This window comes from Cydia fagiglandana, chromosome 3 (genome assembly GCF_963556715.1).
Source record: "Cydia fagiglandana chromosome 3, ilCydFagi1.1, whole genome shotgun sequence".
NCBI classification, from domain to species: domain Eukaryota; kingdom Metazoa; phylum Arthropoda; class Insecta; order Lepidoptera; family Tortricidae; genus Cydia; species Cydia fagiglandana.
In genome coordinates, this window is record NC_085934.1 from 15078591 (window position 1) to 15097106 (window position 18516).

Here is an 18516-nt window from a genome sequence, read left to right on the forward strand (position 1 = left end):
TAATAAGAATTGTGGATAAGCTCTGTCAGGGCCACAACCGCAATTGTTTACGTGAAACGTAGTGCGGACAGCTAGTGCGAAGGTTGATGGCCAAGCTCTGCGTTGGGCCGAAGGCCTGACGCATCCGAGAGAGGTGCACCTCCACGCAAGGTCGAAGCATGACCTTTAGGAGGTTAGTGCTCAAACAGAACAAATAATTGGTTTAAGTACGAGTAGCTAAGTGAGAAGGCTGAACTGCCGTATATCGCGACCATCGAATTTCGCAAATTGCGGGGATTTTTCTTTTACACCAATGAAACCGTAGGTAATTAGAGTGACAGAGAGAAATGCCAGCAATTTGCGAACTTCGAGCTTCGATTTCGCGGTTATAGCCCTGTTATCTTGAATTAACAGAGATACGCCTAACAATGAAAAAAAATGTAGGCACTATGCTTAACATAATACTTGAACAAAAAAAAATGGGTAACTAACTATCCTAAGATAGCCAGCTGTGTGTGGACAAATTGAATAAACAGTTGAATGTACTTAAGAACTTCGCTTTGCTCGCTCGTTCAAAAATGTGTGCAGTACGGAACCCTTGGGACGCGAGTTCGACTCGCACTTGACCGGTTTTTATTTTGATTTGATAATTTTGATTAGTCATATTATATTAAATTACAGCCTACTGTGTCTTGTTACTTTTGACCCACAACGTGTTACTTTCTGCACGCCAACGGGGTCATTAGTAACAAAAGACGGTTTTTTTTAAAACAAAATACATAATTATAATGTTAGTCAAGACGTTAATGTACAGAACATGCACTGACGTTATATATGACTACATTAAACTCATCAAAATAATAAGGGTTAACCAGAAACTAAGGTCAAAGTACAAAGTGTTACGTTTCTCCCCACTCTACCCTACGCATCCAAAATTACTGTCCACCTATGTTCATCACTATATTTTTTGCAAATAAATACATGGTTATCTTTATCAATAAATTAAGTCCTGGCAGGGTGGAAATTTCATTTTGGCGGATTCTTTCTCTCTGCATCTGACTGTACCTACAGCTATTACGGCAATTTTTTGGTAAACTTACGGTTATATGTTCAGACTCTGAATCTCTATAGTTATTTAAGACGAAAATATTTAAGATATATAGACATACCTCTGGTCCTTGAACTACGTCCAAAGAGAGGTATGGGAATGGGAACTGAGAATGACATCTCGCTTTGTATGGTAGGGCACAGCACAGCGGATGTCATTCCAGATCTAGAGCGGAGCTCAACCTTACAGAAATCTGCAGCTAAATAACACTAGCACTAGACCCTACTCATAGTGTCCTTCCTGCCGGTGAGTATAATTGCCAGTTATCAACGAGGGGTGCGGAGTTGCAGCATGGAGTTGCAGGCGTCCAAAGGCTACGAAGATTGCTTATCATCAGACGGGCCGTATGTTTGTTTGTCAGCGACGAGGTATAAAAAATAAAATTAAATATGCACAGAATATCATTGAATTAAAAACTTTGTTTTATTTTATAGTAAATTAGTATAACACTCGATACATAGACAATCACAATCCGCCGCAGCGGTTTTGGGCTGTAAGCCTCGTAGGCCAGTAGGTATATCTCGGCCTCACAAACCGCAAAAACTCGCTAGGACTGAGGCTAGACCATAGCCGTTTATTTATTCTTGATTTCATGAAGGTTTGCAGAACAGCACGTAATCGCATTATACATCTATCTCAGACGGACCTCACAGCGACAAAATAGGTGTACCACTGCACGATTTTCAAGTAGTACACGAAATATTTACATAATGTTCCGTATTAATAGGTAATATTTGAAGATCAAAAGTTCTCTAACATAAATACAAGATCACAACATTGTCATCACAGTTCATTGACGTTGACGTACAAAAGTACGTCAAATAGGTATGCAATATTAATACCAGCACAATGAAAATTAATTCCAATCAGTAAGTATGAGTCTTCAAACTTTTTTCATTCTAAGCCGGGTTTCAAGGAGAAAATTACTTAAATGATATTGGAATCGTATTGTTTTAAGATAGTTTACTGCGTTTTTCAACCATTATGCCCCAACAAATCAAATCTAAGATGAGACTCGAGCTCCATGTGATGATAATTATTTACCCTGTTTTTTTAAATACTATTTGTCTACTGGATTTGGCAGACCACGTCGGCGATGGCGAGACGAGTTAGACTCCTTTTTAAAGGAATGGCCAGAGACTGCACAGGATCGGGAAGACTGGAAAAAGTGGGGGGAGGCCTTTGCCCAGCAGTGGGACATTATAGGCTCCCAATATTTGTCTACTGGTATACTTTTTCGTATATGTATATGATTTAATGTCAAAATAAATGCCAAAACCAACTGTCATTTGAATTAAATTCGCGATACGTGTGCTTTGATCCGAGCCCAGCGGGCATCTGATCAAAGAAGTTGCGTGCACGGAACCGCTGATATCATATTTTCGAACTTATTTATTGAATGTGAAATAAAAAAAAAAGTAATCCTGGTAGTCGCTCAAGCATACAATTGCGCGTCATTAGAAGCAGTTTTCATATTTTTATCTTTTGTGCATAAATTGTTACGAATCTTTAAAGTCCGTTTTAGACCTATGTTCGTGATCGATTTCTATCGAGCAAAAGTCAAAAACTTAGGATTCTAATCCCTGAAGTCACTAGAAAAAGCCCTCAAGTTTGCTAATTGAATGTATGGCAGCAGTATTGTGATCCAAAAAAGAGCTACGGCTTTTAAAAAACTCCGTTTTCTGAACTCATTGCACCTTAAGAATCAACGTTAAAAACTGGACCATAGTTGTACATAAGGAATATAGTTACTCATTTTACGGTACCTATACGAATTTATTACATATTTTTTTAGTGGAGTAACTAGAGGTTTGTGAAATAGCAAAATAGTAATAAAATCAACCTGCCATTCAATATAAATCTTTTTCGTAATAAACCTTAAATTGACATAAAAAAGTAAGAATATGGAATACATACGCGTAGCTCATCCATTATGATGTATTAAACAAAAAAATGTGTTTCATTATGTACTTCTTTTAAGAGCCAACAGGAGTGGTCATTTCTCCATACAAACGTACTCGACTGTTTCCTCCGTGGGTTTTGATGCTAGAGCAATGTTTTTTTCAACACAGATTAATATTGTCAATATCTGTGTCGGACCGTTTTGCTTTTTTTGATATTTTTGTTTCTTAAGACGCTAGAGCCCTTAAAAAATGGCCAAAATGGCTTTTTTTTTTTATTATTATTATGAATGGGCTTACTCATGGCCACAGACTAGCCGAGGCGTAGACGTGGCCTGCGATGGAGCGAGCTCGCCCAGAAGGTGCCTGTTCACTCTTGATTTGAAGGTTGCCGGGTTATAAGAACACGGAAATATAGACGCCGGCAAGGAATTCCATTCCTTGGCAGTGCGCATAAGGAAAGTAGAAGCAAAGCCTAATTGACTATGCCGCAATGAGAGGCGTAGTATTCAAAACTGATATCAATTAGCCAAAAAAGCAAAACGGTCCGACACAGATTATGAAATTATTATATAATAATTATATATCATTAAGATTTCCAAAGTTTGGTTAGGATTGGTTAAGTTTTGGAGGAGGAAACAGTCGAGTGCGAGACCTCGATTTTTGAGATTTTTACGCGGGATTTTTCGCCTTGTTCTTATCGCACTAGTTTTAGCAGCCGCTTCCATTAGCGAGACGGGTATATTTACCTAAAATAAAACTCAGCTCCTGTTTCGTCTTAATAACTTGCTATTACAAAATGTGATTAAAGGGGGGTGTAACAGAAAACTGTTACAAGTCTTAAATAATACAGCCTCCTGTTCTAGTCGGTAGTGATCCAGATTAGTGTAATATATAGTCCTATAATAAAAAAAGATTCGCATCAATCTTACTGGATAGCAAGAGTCTCATATTGTTAGTCACCAAGTCATTAAACAAGTGGCTGAGAATAATGAAATCTCAACTTGAAAAGCTATTTTGTCTGGATCGTAACTTTAAATTACAGTTTCTCCGAATTGTGAAACACTGAAGCATATCTCAAAATCAACATTAAATTTCAAGTATACCGACAGTTCCTACAAACACCTCAACTTCTGAAAATATCAATAAATAAGGGGCATCCCCTATTGAACCCGCGCACAATGTGACAAGAAACTTTAAATTGACGATTTCGCAAAGTGAGGTCGCAGTAAATTGTTTCTAGTCGGCGCGGCGCTGTGGATATTTACAAACTTTATAATGTGACATTTCCCCCAGCGATCCCGTGATCATAATTTTACGATGACAACTCAACTTCATGTTTGTTGAAAATTTTGCAAGTCAAAACTAATTTAGTTTGAATTGTGTGAAATTCTCCTCCTACTCTCTCCTCCTCCTTCCTCTACTTAGAGCCTTTTAAGGGCCGCACTTAGGTGTCACGGACTGGCACCCTCATGTATCAGGCGTCTCCTAGTTTTAATAACAGGTTATACATCTGATCTATTTCATTCAAATAATAATTAGGAATGATTTCCCTTTAGTCTCAGCAAATAAAAAGAATGATATTTAAGTACAACGAAAGCATTAAATTAATAAAATACTAATGATGCGACCGCGACTATATTCGGATAAATAAATTCAGCTACAGCTCAGATATTTATAAATGTAATTAGCTAACGTATTTTTAATTAAGGAAACTGTAGGTTAAATTTTGTATTACTGTATATTTCTGTTTAACTGTAGATGTATACAATCGTTTGTTTCTTAATAAAAAAATAAAAGCCTTGTCTACAAACGTAAAGTGATTATATAGTAGGTATAAAATATAGAGGTGTTAGAGTCTTTCGGTCACGTCGCAACCCCTTACAAAGTCTAATGAAGTGTCATCAACAACGTTAATTAAAGTAATTTCCTGTAAACAGCATAATCATCTACAGGTACAATAAAACAGGAAAAGAAAACAATCTATTTGTATGCGTTGCCGGGCCCTTTGATGTCGAAAAAGCGAAAGTTCAAACCAGAAGATTTATGCTTCCCGGGAATAAAATGTTCCCCTTTTATTTAGTAAGTGAATATTTTGTAATGGCGTTTGATCAAAAGAAAAATTGTTTTTATGCTCACAACCAAAATATGTTAAGCGAGTGAAATGTTTTCGATTATTTCGACATGTTTTGACACGACGTGCAGAGAGGATAAATCAGAAGTAAAACATCGAATATTGTGATAAAAAAATTACATTCAACGATAAAAACCTCACATGCTGTCGGGACCTGACCCGGAAAATCTGTACAATACGTAAATATTTTTATGCAACGTGAAAATAGATAGTCCAAACAAAAACAAATTGAGCTCTCACTTATATTCTGCGTTTCTTTCTTACTATTTCTGAATTTAATTTTTATCAAGCAAATACGTCTACAAACAGTGCTATTAAGCTTGGAATAAATTTTAAAGTGGAAAATTACTGCCTTGAGTGAGACTTGAACTCACAGCCTCTGGATCAATACTCCAGCGCTCTGCCATCTGAGCCGCCAAGACCTCATCCATAGCCAAGACAAAGATAGAGAAAGAATGAGTTCAAGTCTCAACCAATACAGTAATTTTTCCACTTTTGAATTTGTTATTTTTTTTCTTCTTGTTGTGTTTTTTATGTTCACTCAGTATTTAAAGTACCTATTACTCCTTTATTCATGAAAAATTACAAGCCTTGTTTAGCCAATTTCTGTTTTATCATTTTCTTACAAATACATACGATTAATAGCCAATTAAGGCTTGCAGCGCATTTATATAACACCACAAACATCAGTTTGTCTTGACCAAACGATGGCACGATTTTGGGAAAGCTTTTTGATCAATGCGTAGGTCAAAAGACGTCGTCGTGAGCAACAGATGTCATACGTATTCCAAATTCTAACTTAAGTATGACATTGATATCCAGGCTAATTAGAACGTGCACCTAACATCAAACCGATACTTGAATCATATTGGAATCATATCATCAGGTACCTTCAGGCAAAGTCTCTTTCAAAAATAAAAATACTTCATCAAATCAGATCAAATCCTAGTTCGTGCCGGAGGCTTTTTGTAGCTCGATTTGGCAAATACATCCGACCTAAGAGTGTCGAAGTTGAACTACCAACATAAAATATTGGCATGTCACCAAAATTGGGAGACGGTTAAAACCAATCGATTCTGTAGAATAACATTTCAGTTTGACCTTATTCATGGATATAAATATGATTGGTTGGCACCTATAAGTACCACGATTGAATAGAAATTGGTAAAAGTGTAAACAAATCAATTTACCTTTATAGCCAATTGAAAGCGTTCCAATAAGGGGTGATGTCTTACATTCAATGAGGGTTGGCTGGTTTTTTTTTACATTTTAATAATGATGAAATGCTTTTGTTAAAATCATGTTTCTGACCTGACCTTGAAGGTCATTGTCAAATACTCTGACGACCATGAAATTCTCGAATCTTTTCCTACGCATTTTCACTGAAGCGATACGAAAAACTAGGGTTAACTAGGGAAAACGCGTTTTCAGTAAAAACTGGTTTTACAGTAACATAGTTAGGTACATATTTAAACAATGAAACTTTATATTATGTTAGATTATACATGTAAGTATGTATAATGTCAAATATTTACTAAGTCTATGAATTCTATCATACTTGGTTACTTTATTTCTATTAGTGTTTACTAACAGGCCAATTCCAGTTTTAGTTATTCGAAACAGGAGCAGAGTTTTAAATATTTTAGCGGCTCCTTAAACCAGTGTGATAACTGATAAGGATAAGGCGAAAAATACTTCGTAAAAATTTCAAAAATCGAGGTTTCGTACTCGACTGTTTCCTCCTCCAAAACTTAACCAATTGTAACCTAATTTGGAAATCTAAATGATTATGAAATTATGTGTGTCGGACCGTTTTGCTTTTTTGGCTAATTGATATCAGTTTTGAATACTACGCCTCTCATTGCGGCATAGTCAATGAGGCCCTTTTGGCCATTTTTGAAGGGCATTAAAAAACAAAAATATCAAAAAAAGCAAAACGGTCCGACACAGATATAGACAATATTAATCTGTGTTGAAAAATTCATTGCTCTAGCATCAAAACCCACGGAGGAAACAGTCGAGTACGTTTGAATGGAGAAATGGCCACTCCTGTTGGCTCTTAAAGTGACATTATTGGTTGAAGAAAAGTTACTTTTGATACTGACAGATTAGCATCAAATTGGAAACAGAATAACTAAAACTTACATAGGTAGTCTGTAAAGTTTATTACCCATAGATAATGCAATCGGTTATTCTATTGGTATATTTGGCTATTTTATTTTATGGCAAATTGTTACCATGCCCTAATATCTGATGTATAAGAGCATGAACGGAGGTTAGTAAAACAAATTAAAACATGCTTAAAAGACATAACAAATATATTTAACAAAATTAAAAATACCCATTCAATTTCACACATAAATCGGTAAATTCCAATTTAAGGTCGCAGCGCGATGTACAAAGTATCCGAATTTGAATTGGCAACTTCATCCCATACATATTCAGTTTGAGGAAGCGACGCAGTGCGCAAAACTTTTGGCACTCTCGCTTGCATACAAAAAATGAAAGTGCTTCACTATGCGACAAATGAAATGGTGAATTTAGCCGAGCGGAACGCTGGCTGACCTACATCAGTCTTCATGTTGTAAACTAAGTCCTACACGGCTGTTGTGTAATGATGCCCTAATTGTTATGTGACAACGTTGGTAACAATGTGGCCGCTACGTCATTAAGGAGGGTTGTTGTATCTTACCCAAATGTTAGGAAGTTACATATTTACTCATAGCTAACCTGTTGATTTCATATTCTTACGTAGGTAATAGGCACGGGACTTTTCAGAAAATAGTGTAGGTACCATGTAGCACGCTACGCTACAGCTTTTAAGAAATTTTAACTACTCACGCTAATTGGGTAGGTACAGTCAACTGTAAGAATATGGGTACATTAATCATCTCAAAAATATGTCCAATAGCTCTTATGACAGCAAATTAAGAACTATGGGACATATTTTTGAATAATTTGACTACACCCATGTTTTTACAGTTGACTGTACACTGATTTCTTAAATCTCCCTTACATTCAATATGCTATTATGATTTCAGACAGAAGGAATCTACACTCATCTATATTAGATGATTCCTAATTACATCTTTTTGTCAATAACTCCAGAAACATTAAAGATACTAGGCGGGCCCGCGGCTCCGCTCGAGTAAATGAAATAAAGAGTTTGTCTTATGTTTAGTTAAATACTGACATTATTATGTATTCAACCCTGCCAGGGTTTATAACTGTGATAAGGATTTCTTATTTGTCAAGTAGGTAGGTAGCCGTTATTAACCGACTTCCAAATCCCAAAGGAGGAGGTTATCAATTCGGTTGTATGTTTTTTTTTTTTTTTTTTTTTTATTTTTTTTATTTTTTTTTTTTTTATGTTTGTTACTCCATATCTCCGTCATTACTGGACCGATTTTGAAAATTTTTTTTTTGATTGAATGTATATGTATACAGATTGGTCCCGTTTCTGTCAAAACCCAGTTCTGATGATGGGTTCCATGAGGAATCGAGGGAACTCCTCAAATCTTAAAGGCATACATATAGTGATTTTTGGGTTTTTATCATCAAATCAAGCATATACATCCAAAAAAGTGACATTTGATGAAGTGGAACTGCTGATGATGATCAGAACGGAACTCCTCAACGACGCATAGTTCACGGTTGGCGATTTGTCCTCTTCGTTATGTTTGTTAAGCAAGTTCAGTTTTTAAGCTACATTTTTGTCAAGCTCGAGTTCTGATGATGGGATCCATGAGGAATCGAGAGAACTCCTCAAATCTTAAAGGCATACGTATAGAGATTTTTGTAATTACATAAAAAAATCAAGCATTTTCATTAAAAACTGTCGCATTTGATGAAGTGGAACTGCCGTAGATGATCAGAACAGAACTCTTCAACGACGCATAGTTCACGTTTCGCGATTTATCCTCTTCGTTATGTTTGTTAAGCAAGTTAAGTTTTTAATGTACATTTTTGTCAAGCTCGAGTTCTGATGATGGGATCCATAAGGAATCGAGGGAACTCCTCAAATATTAAAGGCATGCGTATAGAGATTTTTGTATTTACATCAGAAAATTAAGCATTTTCATTAAAAACTGTAGCATTTGATGAAGTGGAACTGCTGATGATGATCAGAACAGAACTCTTCAACGACGCATAGTTCACGTTTGGCGATTTTTCCTCTTCGTTATGTTTGTTAAGCAAGTTAAGTTTTTAAGCCACATTTTTGTCAAGCTCGAGTTCTGATGATGGGATCCATAAGGAATCGAGGGAACTCCTCAAATATTAAAGGCATACGCATAGATTTTTTTGTATTTTCATCATAAAATCAAGCATTTACATTAAAAACTGTCGCATTAGATGAAATGGAACTGCTGATGATGACCAGAATAGAACTCTTCAACAACGCATAGTACACATTTGGTGATTACCAATTTCGATTTTGACTTGGACTGGGTCCCGGACTCGGACCCAGAACCGGACTCATACCCGGATCCGGTTCGGACCCGGACCGGATCCGGTTCGGACCCGGACCGGATCCGGTTCGGACCAGGACCGGACCTGGACTCGGACCCGGGCTCGGACCCGGACTCGGACCCGGACTCAGACCCGGACTCGGACCCGGACCTTGACCCGGAAAACCACTATGATACCTTAACTAAATAAACCACTATGATTACCTACCATAAAATGTGTAAGTATATAAGTATGATGATGCCAATCTTACTAGCCCCTCCCGCTTAAACCCCCGTACACCGCACCGCATGCGCCGTTAAGTGGGTTAGGTTAGGTTTGAACTGCGATCCTCACAGAACCGAACTGCTATCAGAGAAGTGGGTTAGGTTAGGCTAGAACTACGACCCTTACAGAAGCGAAATGCTAGTAGAAAAGTGGGTGGTTTTACCTCCTTTTCTACATAGTGTACCATCTACAATACCTATACCATCTACAATAATCTTTCACCGGCCCCCATAGAAGTCGGTTTTTTTTTCTTAAAAATTATTTGGATAACTTAATTCGAAAATTTCTTATAACGTACGTAGGTATTTATTTAAAACTTGTTTTAACATAAAATTATTACTTATTGTTGTAAGCCTAATTGCAAAAACGTTCATTAGATTACTTATTTTCTGCTTTAAGCCACGAATATGGACGACCACCACCCATAAATCGCCTTTTCATACAAACGTAGGTAGTCCCCATTTCCCTTTCTGGATCTTAACATTACTACGGCTAAGGTGACGCAACGATCCAAAGGACTCACCTGGCCTCCGATACCAGATCACGTCATGTTTCTTGCGATCTTGCGATAGCTCTCGCCATCGGGCGTCTCCTATTTTTAACCGACTTCCAAATCCCAAAGGAGGAGGTTATCAATTCGGTTGTATGTTTTTTATTTTTTTTATTTTTTTTATTTTTTTTATTTTTTTTATTTTTTTTATTTTTTATGTTTGTTACTCCATATCTCCGTCATTACTGGACCGATTTTGAAAATTATTTTTTTGATTGAATGTATATGCATACAGATTGGTCCCGTTTCTGTCAAAACCCAGTTCTGATGATGGGTTCCATGAGGAATCGAGGGATCTCCTCAAATCTTAAAGGCATACATATAGTGATTTTTGGGTTTTTATCATCAAATCAAGCATATACATCCAAAAGAGTGACATTTGATGAAGTGGAACTGCTGATGATGATCAGAACGGAACTCCTCAACGACGCATAGTTCACGGTTGGCGATTTGTCCTCTTCGTTATGTTTGTTAAGGAAGTTCAGTTTTTTATGCACATTCTTGTCAAGCTCGAGTTCTGATGATGGGATCCATGAGGAATCGAGAGAACTCCTCAAATCTTAAAGGCATGCGTATAGAGATTTTTGTATTTACATCAGAAAATTAAGCATTTTCATTAAAAACTGTCGCATTTGATGAAGTGGAACTGCTGATGATGATCAGAACAGAACTCTTCAACGACGCATAGTTCACGTTTCGAGATTTTTCCTCTTCGTTATGTTTGTTAAGCAAGTTAAGTTTTTAATGCACATTTTTGTCAAGCTCGAGTTCTGATGATGGGATCCATGAGGAATCGAGAGAACTCCTCAAATCTTAAAGGCATGCGTATAGAGATTTTTGTATTTACCTCAGAAAATTAAGCATTTTCATTAAAAACTGTCGCATTTAATGAAGTGGAACTGCTGATGATGATCAGAACGGAACTCCTCAACGACGCATAGTTCACGGTTGGCGATTTGTCCTCTTCGTTATGTTTGTTAAGCAAGTTCAGTTTTTAATGCACATTTTTGTCAAGCTCGAGTTCTGATGATGGGATCCATGAGGAATCGAGAGAACTCCTCAAATCTTAAAGGCATGCGTATAGAGATTTTTGTATTTACCTCAGAAAATTAAGCATTTTCATTAAATCTGTCGCATTTAATGAAGTGGAACTGCTGATGATGATCAGAACAGAACTCTTCAACGACGCGGAGTTCACGTTTGCCGATTTTTCCTCTTCGTTATGTTTGTTAAGCAAGTTAAGTTTTTAAGCCACATTTTTGTCAAGCTCGAGTTCTGATGATGGGATCCATAAGGAATCGAGGGAACTCCTCAAATATTAAAGGCATACGCATAGATTTTTTTGTATTTTCATCATAAAATCAAGCATTTACATTAAAAACTGTCGCATTTGATGAAATGGAACTGCTGATGATGACCAGAATAGAACTCTTCAACAACGCATAGTACACATTTGGTGATTACGAATTTCGATTTTGACTTGGACTGGGTCCCGGACTCGGACCCAGAACCGGACTCATACCCGGATCCGGTTCGGACCCGGACCCGGACCTGGACTCGAATCCGGGCTCGGACCCGGACTTGGACCCGGACTCAGACCCGAACTCGGACCCGGACCTTGACCCGGAAAACCACTATGATACCTTAACTAAATAAACCACTATGATTACCTACCATAAAATGTGTAAGTATATAAGTATGATGATGCCAATCTTACTAGCCCCTCCCGCTTAAACCCCCGTACACCGCACCGCATGCGCCGTTAAGTGGGTTAGGTTAGGTTTGAACTGCGATCCTCACAGAACCGAACTGCTATCAGAGAAGTGGGTTAGGTTAGGCTAGAACTACGACCCTTACGCTACGTCTTACGTAGGCGAACAACGCGCGAACGCGGCGCGGCGCGGCGCGGCGAAAGCGGCCGCCGCCGCGCCGCGCCGCGCCGCGCCGCCTGACATTCGCGTCCAAATCGCGCCGCACCGCGTTCGCAACGAGATCGCTTACGTAGGACACTTCTATGGGCATCAAAGGATTGATTTCGCCGCGCCGCGCCGCGCCGCGTTCGCGCGTTGTTCGCCTACGTAAGACGTAGCGTTACAGAAGCGAAATGCTAGTAGAAAAGTGGGTGGTTTTACCTCCTTTTCTACATAGTGTACCATCTACAATAATCTTTCACCGGCCCCCATAGAAGTCGGTTTTTTTTTCTTAAAAATTATGTTGTCCCAAATACGCTCGTCTCCGATTCTACAACTTTGTATTTTTGGCTCATCTCGGCAGACCTTTCCCTGGACGAATGACAATGTTTGCCGAAGCCATGAAAATCAATCTGAATAATAATAACTCATAAAGAAAATTAAAACAATAAAATACAAATTATTAACACGATAATCATACGATAATATTAATTTGAGTCATAAATGGCATAATTCACTCGTATGGGCTATGGTCTAAGGTTGAGGTTGGCAGCACTTTTTATTTGACTTCGTGTAAAAAAACTCAGAAATACCTGTATACCAACATGAAAAACATAATTTAGTTTACTTTAACTTACGGATTATTTGGTCTAATCTGTAGCACCGCCAAACGAAAGCATCCGAGAGTTGCCGAGAAATGGTCGAAGTCCTAAAATGAAGATTGTTATGAAAATTTCTTTTCCTTATTGTAAATTAAATACGCATCGGAAGCGATAGCTTTTCTGCTCTAGTTATATTCCCATATGTAGATAATTGATTTGAACAGGTTTTTCTTATCATACGTGCGTCGTATTCGAGAAACTTGTCAAAAACTTTTTTAGAAATTTGTAAGGCGCCATCTCGCTTCTTCCCTCGTTTTTTATCCCGTTCTGGTTTTTCAATTTTATATATATATATGAATGATGATAAGTAAATAATAATTAAAAAAAAACATTTTACTGTTCAAAACCTTAACCAAACAATATTACCATTTGACAATGTACTTATAATACACGTGTATAATAATGCACGGTAGAATTGTGACACAAAATGTTACAAATGGGGTAGTTTTTTGATGTAGATAAAAACGTTAGTGCCCATAACTCGATCGTCACTGAGTAGATAAGGCCGAAAATTGCAAAAACATTCATGAATACAAATATTATTTCCCAGAGTATAATTTCGACGCGCTTCCAAACATTTCAACATTTTTATCACTCGAGCGAAGCAAGGGGTGCTAACAAAAGATAATGCATCTTACTGTCAAGTGGTCCGTGCGTCGTGTGAATAATCCTCTCCATTGTAGTCATTTGACAGAGTCCCTCGCCTGACGGAGGGCTCTTGACTCTTCTGCGGAGACTGAGACACGCTGAAAGCTCCTAGCCAATTATATTTGAAATTCATTTCGAACGACTGCCGCCTAACCAAGCATTGTTTGTGTTTAAATCTTGGAAGATCTATTTAGGTATGTATAGATAGGCATACATCAGATTGTAACGTCCAAAGTGATTAAGTATTTTGGAACACGTCCTTATTTCTTTGTTAACAAAGATGTGTTTTGATACATTTGGCCATCTTGGCTCTCACTATAGATCTATTTGTTACTGACTGTACCTATTGCCGCTAGTAGGTCCGAAATCCACAGCTATTTTATGTTTACAGGTATGACAGATACGAATCATTGTATATGTTGCAGTCAAAAGTGTGAACTGGTCAAAAGAACTTTTAACCGACAAAAACAGGCAAAACTGCTTTTGACTGAGCATGTTGGTCAAAAGTAGTTTTACCTGAAAATCATACCTATTTCTGGCAGCAGTTTCGTTTTTAGGGCGTAGCAAAAAAAATAACCCTAACCTACCTATCTCTGGTAACAGTTTCGTTTTTTGGGCATAGCAAAAAAAAAAATAACCCTAACCTACCTATCTCTGCGAGTACTTTTGACTGATAGTAACAGTCACAATTACTATTAACCAATGATTTTCAGGAAAAACTACTTTTGACCAACATGCTCAGTCAAAAGCAGTTTTGCCTGTTTTTGTCGGTTAAAAGTTCTTTTGACCAGGTCACACTTTTGACTGCGACATATATAATGTAGATGATCATGATGAAAGAAGCGGTTTTGCATTCAATTTATTATAAGTACGTAAAAAATGCATAGAATATCATTTAATACATATTTATTACTAGCTTTTCAGTGAAGGAAAACATCGCGAGGAAACCTGGATAGGTACATATGCGAAAAAATTCCAAAAATATTGAAGTCCCCACATTAAGCCAGCGTGGAGACTATAATCTAAGCCCTCTCGCGCATGTAAGGAGTCCCGTGCCCAATAGTGGGACGTACGAGTATATAGCCTGAATTATTATTATTTGTATGTCTAAGCCATATATTGGGATCCGGTCCCGGACCTTTGGGAGCCGTGCGCGGGGCCGAATCAAACAGCGCAGAGGACCTTCAAGACAAATGAATCTAAAATCATTATCATTATTATCATTAACTGACCTTGCAGGTAAAGATCGGATAATAATAATCCGACCTTTACCCATCTAAAATACAACAGTGATTGTCAAACTTTGATTTTTTATGACTGCAATAACTCTGTTTTTATCGTAATTATTTCTTTCCTTTATTTTTATTCGTGGACGGTAATTCAAAACGAAGAGATTTTAGCAGTATACGTATGTATGTATGTAGCTATATATGTATGAATGTATTACACAGATTTACCAAATTTTCGTATATGGGTCAAGATCGGATGCAAAAATACAAAGTTTTAAACATTTGATGAGAACTTTTCAGTTTCCAGTTATTGGTGGCTGTAATTCATACACGTTGGAGGAGGTTAAACATCGGATGTACTCTTTTAGATACAGTATTATCTGAGCATTAGAAGCGGTTTTTTTTTCGCCATCCGATGTTATCCCGGGATGACAAATTCATCGTTGCCCTCGAATAAAAATATGTCTCATCTTTACACTCGTATAAAACTGAAACCGTTGAACATTGATGGTTGCCAATATTCAGGCTTAAACTTCGGTTATTATTTAACGATTTGCGCCATATTTCTAGAGCTGATGCGTACTGACATCGAGGAAAAAATATATTTCGCGAGGTCTCCCAATTAGTCCCAAATCCGTCCGGCATTACCCCAACGTACCTTACACAATCGGGCCCGCCGACACCCAAAGCATCCGGCCCGCGGGAGCCAGGCTCCAGGGGTTCAGCTCTAACAGCAGCAACCAGATACAACCCTATCTCCTTACTTCTACCCTTCATAGCATGTATATTGTTGACCCTATAAATCGTAATTAATTAATTTACCACTTTATTTCATTCTCAAAGTATACGAGTACGTGAAAATCTCTTAGGGTCGGTTACACCAAACCGTCTATTATCGTATGGTAAGTTTCATATGTATATGTATATATTTTATATATGTTTAATATGTATATATGTTAAATATATTTATATATTTGCCAGTATGTTTTGTGAAACATCTAACATTATTTTTATTACTCACAGAGAGGTAGACGGTATATACTTAAGACCAGACAATATATGTACCCAGTACTAGTTATAATGGCATGTTCTTTATACTTATGGAATCCTTACTGCTGTTAATAATGTTGTTTTGATGTTGACATGGAAAAAATGGGTTGTGAAGACGAGCTTCCTTAAAATTTGCTATGAATGAACGTTTGCGTGACAACATATTATGTCGTTTGGTATAAATTGTAATTTGCGAAAAAAATATCACGAACGTAAGCCGCTTTCGATTGAGCCGAGGGGAACACGTGCCTGATATTTTTCGTTATGACAAACAATCATTTTTTTCCTTTTTGCCTATTTACTACGACTTACTTCGTAAGACTCCTTCATGTAGGTATCCAAACAGGAAAAAAATAAATATTTTTATGAGAGGTTTACTGATATGTATTATAGTTTAAATTTAATTCTTATAAGCAAATATTTACCTAGTACAGTCTTGACCGGCCGGTTCATGTATAAACAATGTCCGATGCAAAAATCTCAAATAAAATCACGTACGATTTCACCCACTTATGATTACTTACTCACTGTTAATTAATTTAAAGATCACTGCGACTCCTAACGTTAGAACACAAGAAGCACTGAAAAGTTCATTAAAATTCGGCAGGTGTTTGTAGGAAGTAATCGGGTTACGATGGCGAGTTTTACCGGAGCGCGCGCGGAAGGCGCGAGGCGGCGGGCGGTCCCAGTCGCGCCGCACGAGACTATGCCAACTCCGGCTGGCGGGCACACACCGCGCATGCCTCCATCACAATAAGCCAAAGTTCACACGGACTGCTGAAGAGCTTGCTCGATCCGTGAAACGAATTTATCTGTATGCAACAACCCTCTCTAAGACTGATTACGCAACGACTGTTTATACTAATGCCACGGTATCCGACCGTATACATTGTTTGTTTTTATAGGATCGAGGCATGTGTAGTCGAGCCCTAAGATGCCCAGCCTTTTAACTATTCATGAACGGTTGGTCCTATGTTTGCCGAGCCGATAACCAACTGCCTGATAGCTTCCTTATCGTATTTTTAGAGCCGACCGCCTTCTACTTCGACAGTTAACCGCCGCACCCCATGCAATACCTTAAACCTACTCTGCCCTTTTACTTTTATTTAAATGGTAATCAATCGTTTTCGTTTTTATCTCTTGTAACAAGAAGCGTGATTTATTATTTCATCATCATCATCTCAGCCATAAGACGTCCACTGCTGAACATAGGCCTCCCCCTTGGACCTCCATTCGTACTGGTTGGAAGCGACCCCCATCCAGCGTCTTCCGGCGGCCTTAACAAGGTCGTCTGTCCATTTTGTGGGAGGACGTCCTACGCTGCGCTTGCTAGTCCGTGGTCTCCACTCGAGCACTTTTCGACCCCATCGGCCATCTTTATTATTTATAATCTGTAAACTTTTTCATTTTTAACTATAATTTATTACCTACTTTAGTTATATGACAGAAAAACAATGCAATATTATCATTTAGGAATAAGTTCAAGCGTAATATTTCCAAAAAAAAATTGCTCTTGAAATAGGTCCCAATAAGTATGTCGTGATGTTTAGTAGTGGTAATTTGTTTTAAGACATAAGTACATCAATTACATAATTCTTAATGACCTGTAGTGGGCTAGTTCTAGTAAAAGGAAAAAAAGTATTGTACGCCTCTCCATAGAAGTTTTTATGCAACTACATTTTTGATGTCCCTGCAGTTAATCTTCTCAATTCGGAACCGGGACTTTTAAAATGCGTATATCTAGAGATAGATTCAATACAAATTCTTAGTAAATAAGAATTTAAATATTTTTAATTGCTTATATTTATTCGGTATTGTAACACGTCCCAGATGGAAAACAAACAACGCCCTGTGATTGGTTTGGATCAATCTTTTTCAATCAATGTGTAGTAGGTGTGACGCGCACAGATAGGTATTGCGTTTGCCCTCTCATTGTACTGAAACGTGTTTTGAATTAAGTGGGCGCGGGAAGGTTGGGCTTTATTCTGTAATGCTCATTTTACGTATAAAAATGATATCGAAAACATATTGTCTCACATAAGATGGGCTATTATTGCTGCCATTTATGCGGGTTCTTGCATGTCAAACATTTTAATAAGGCACCAGCAATAATTTTTGTGTTAAATACCAAGCCAAGATTAATCTTAATTCGCTACACGTTCAACACAATATTTAATAATAGCAGTCAATCGTCTAAACAACTATTATTATATTATCAACAGTAAATTAACTGAACATAAGTCGTAAATATGGGCCGGTGGGGTGCGGTGGCAAACGGCGGGTTTCTACTGATTGCCGCTATTTCCAGCGTCACTTTTGTTGCCGCTGCTGCCTCTCGATTCATTTGTTTTCTCTAACCTTCGCGTTCCGACCCAAAGGGCCCGAGTAACTTTATAAAAATACTGTATGAGTGCGGGATACGGGAATGGGGGCTACTGCCGGAATTCCCAAGCATATAATTTGGGCTTGGCGAAATTGTATTCGACGAGAGATGTACATTAGACTCTTATGTTACCTTAGTACTCGCCCGTGTAACATTAATTATGGCATGAAACAAATTAATTTGACTGTTGGTTCATAATTTTCCGCATATCTAATCATCTAACTTGTA

General features: G+C 37.7%; 1 protein-coding gene and 1 non-coding gene across 2 annotated transcripts in view; both read right to left on the minus strand.

Annotated features, from left to right (window-relative positions):
• The window catches only part of LOC134680189 (uncharacterized), a 47890-nt gene extending 31158 nt beyond the window's left edge, over positions 1–16732 (minus strand). The window contains exon 1 of the transcript XR_010100436.1: positions 16331–16732. The gene's annotated coding sequence lies outside the window, so the exon portion shown is untranslated. The remainder of the gene's footprint in view (positions 1–16330) is intronic.
• Trnan-auu (transfer RNA asparagine (anticodon AUU)) lies at positions 5472–5544 on the minus strand. The gene has a single exon. It is a non-coding gene; the product is annotated as a tRNA-Asn (tRNA).
• Positions 16733–18516: the final 1784 nt, after the last annotated feature.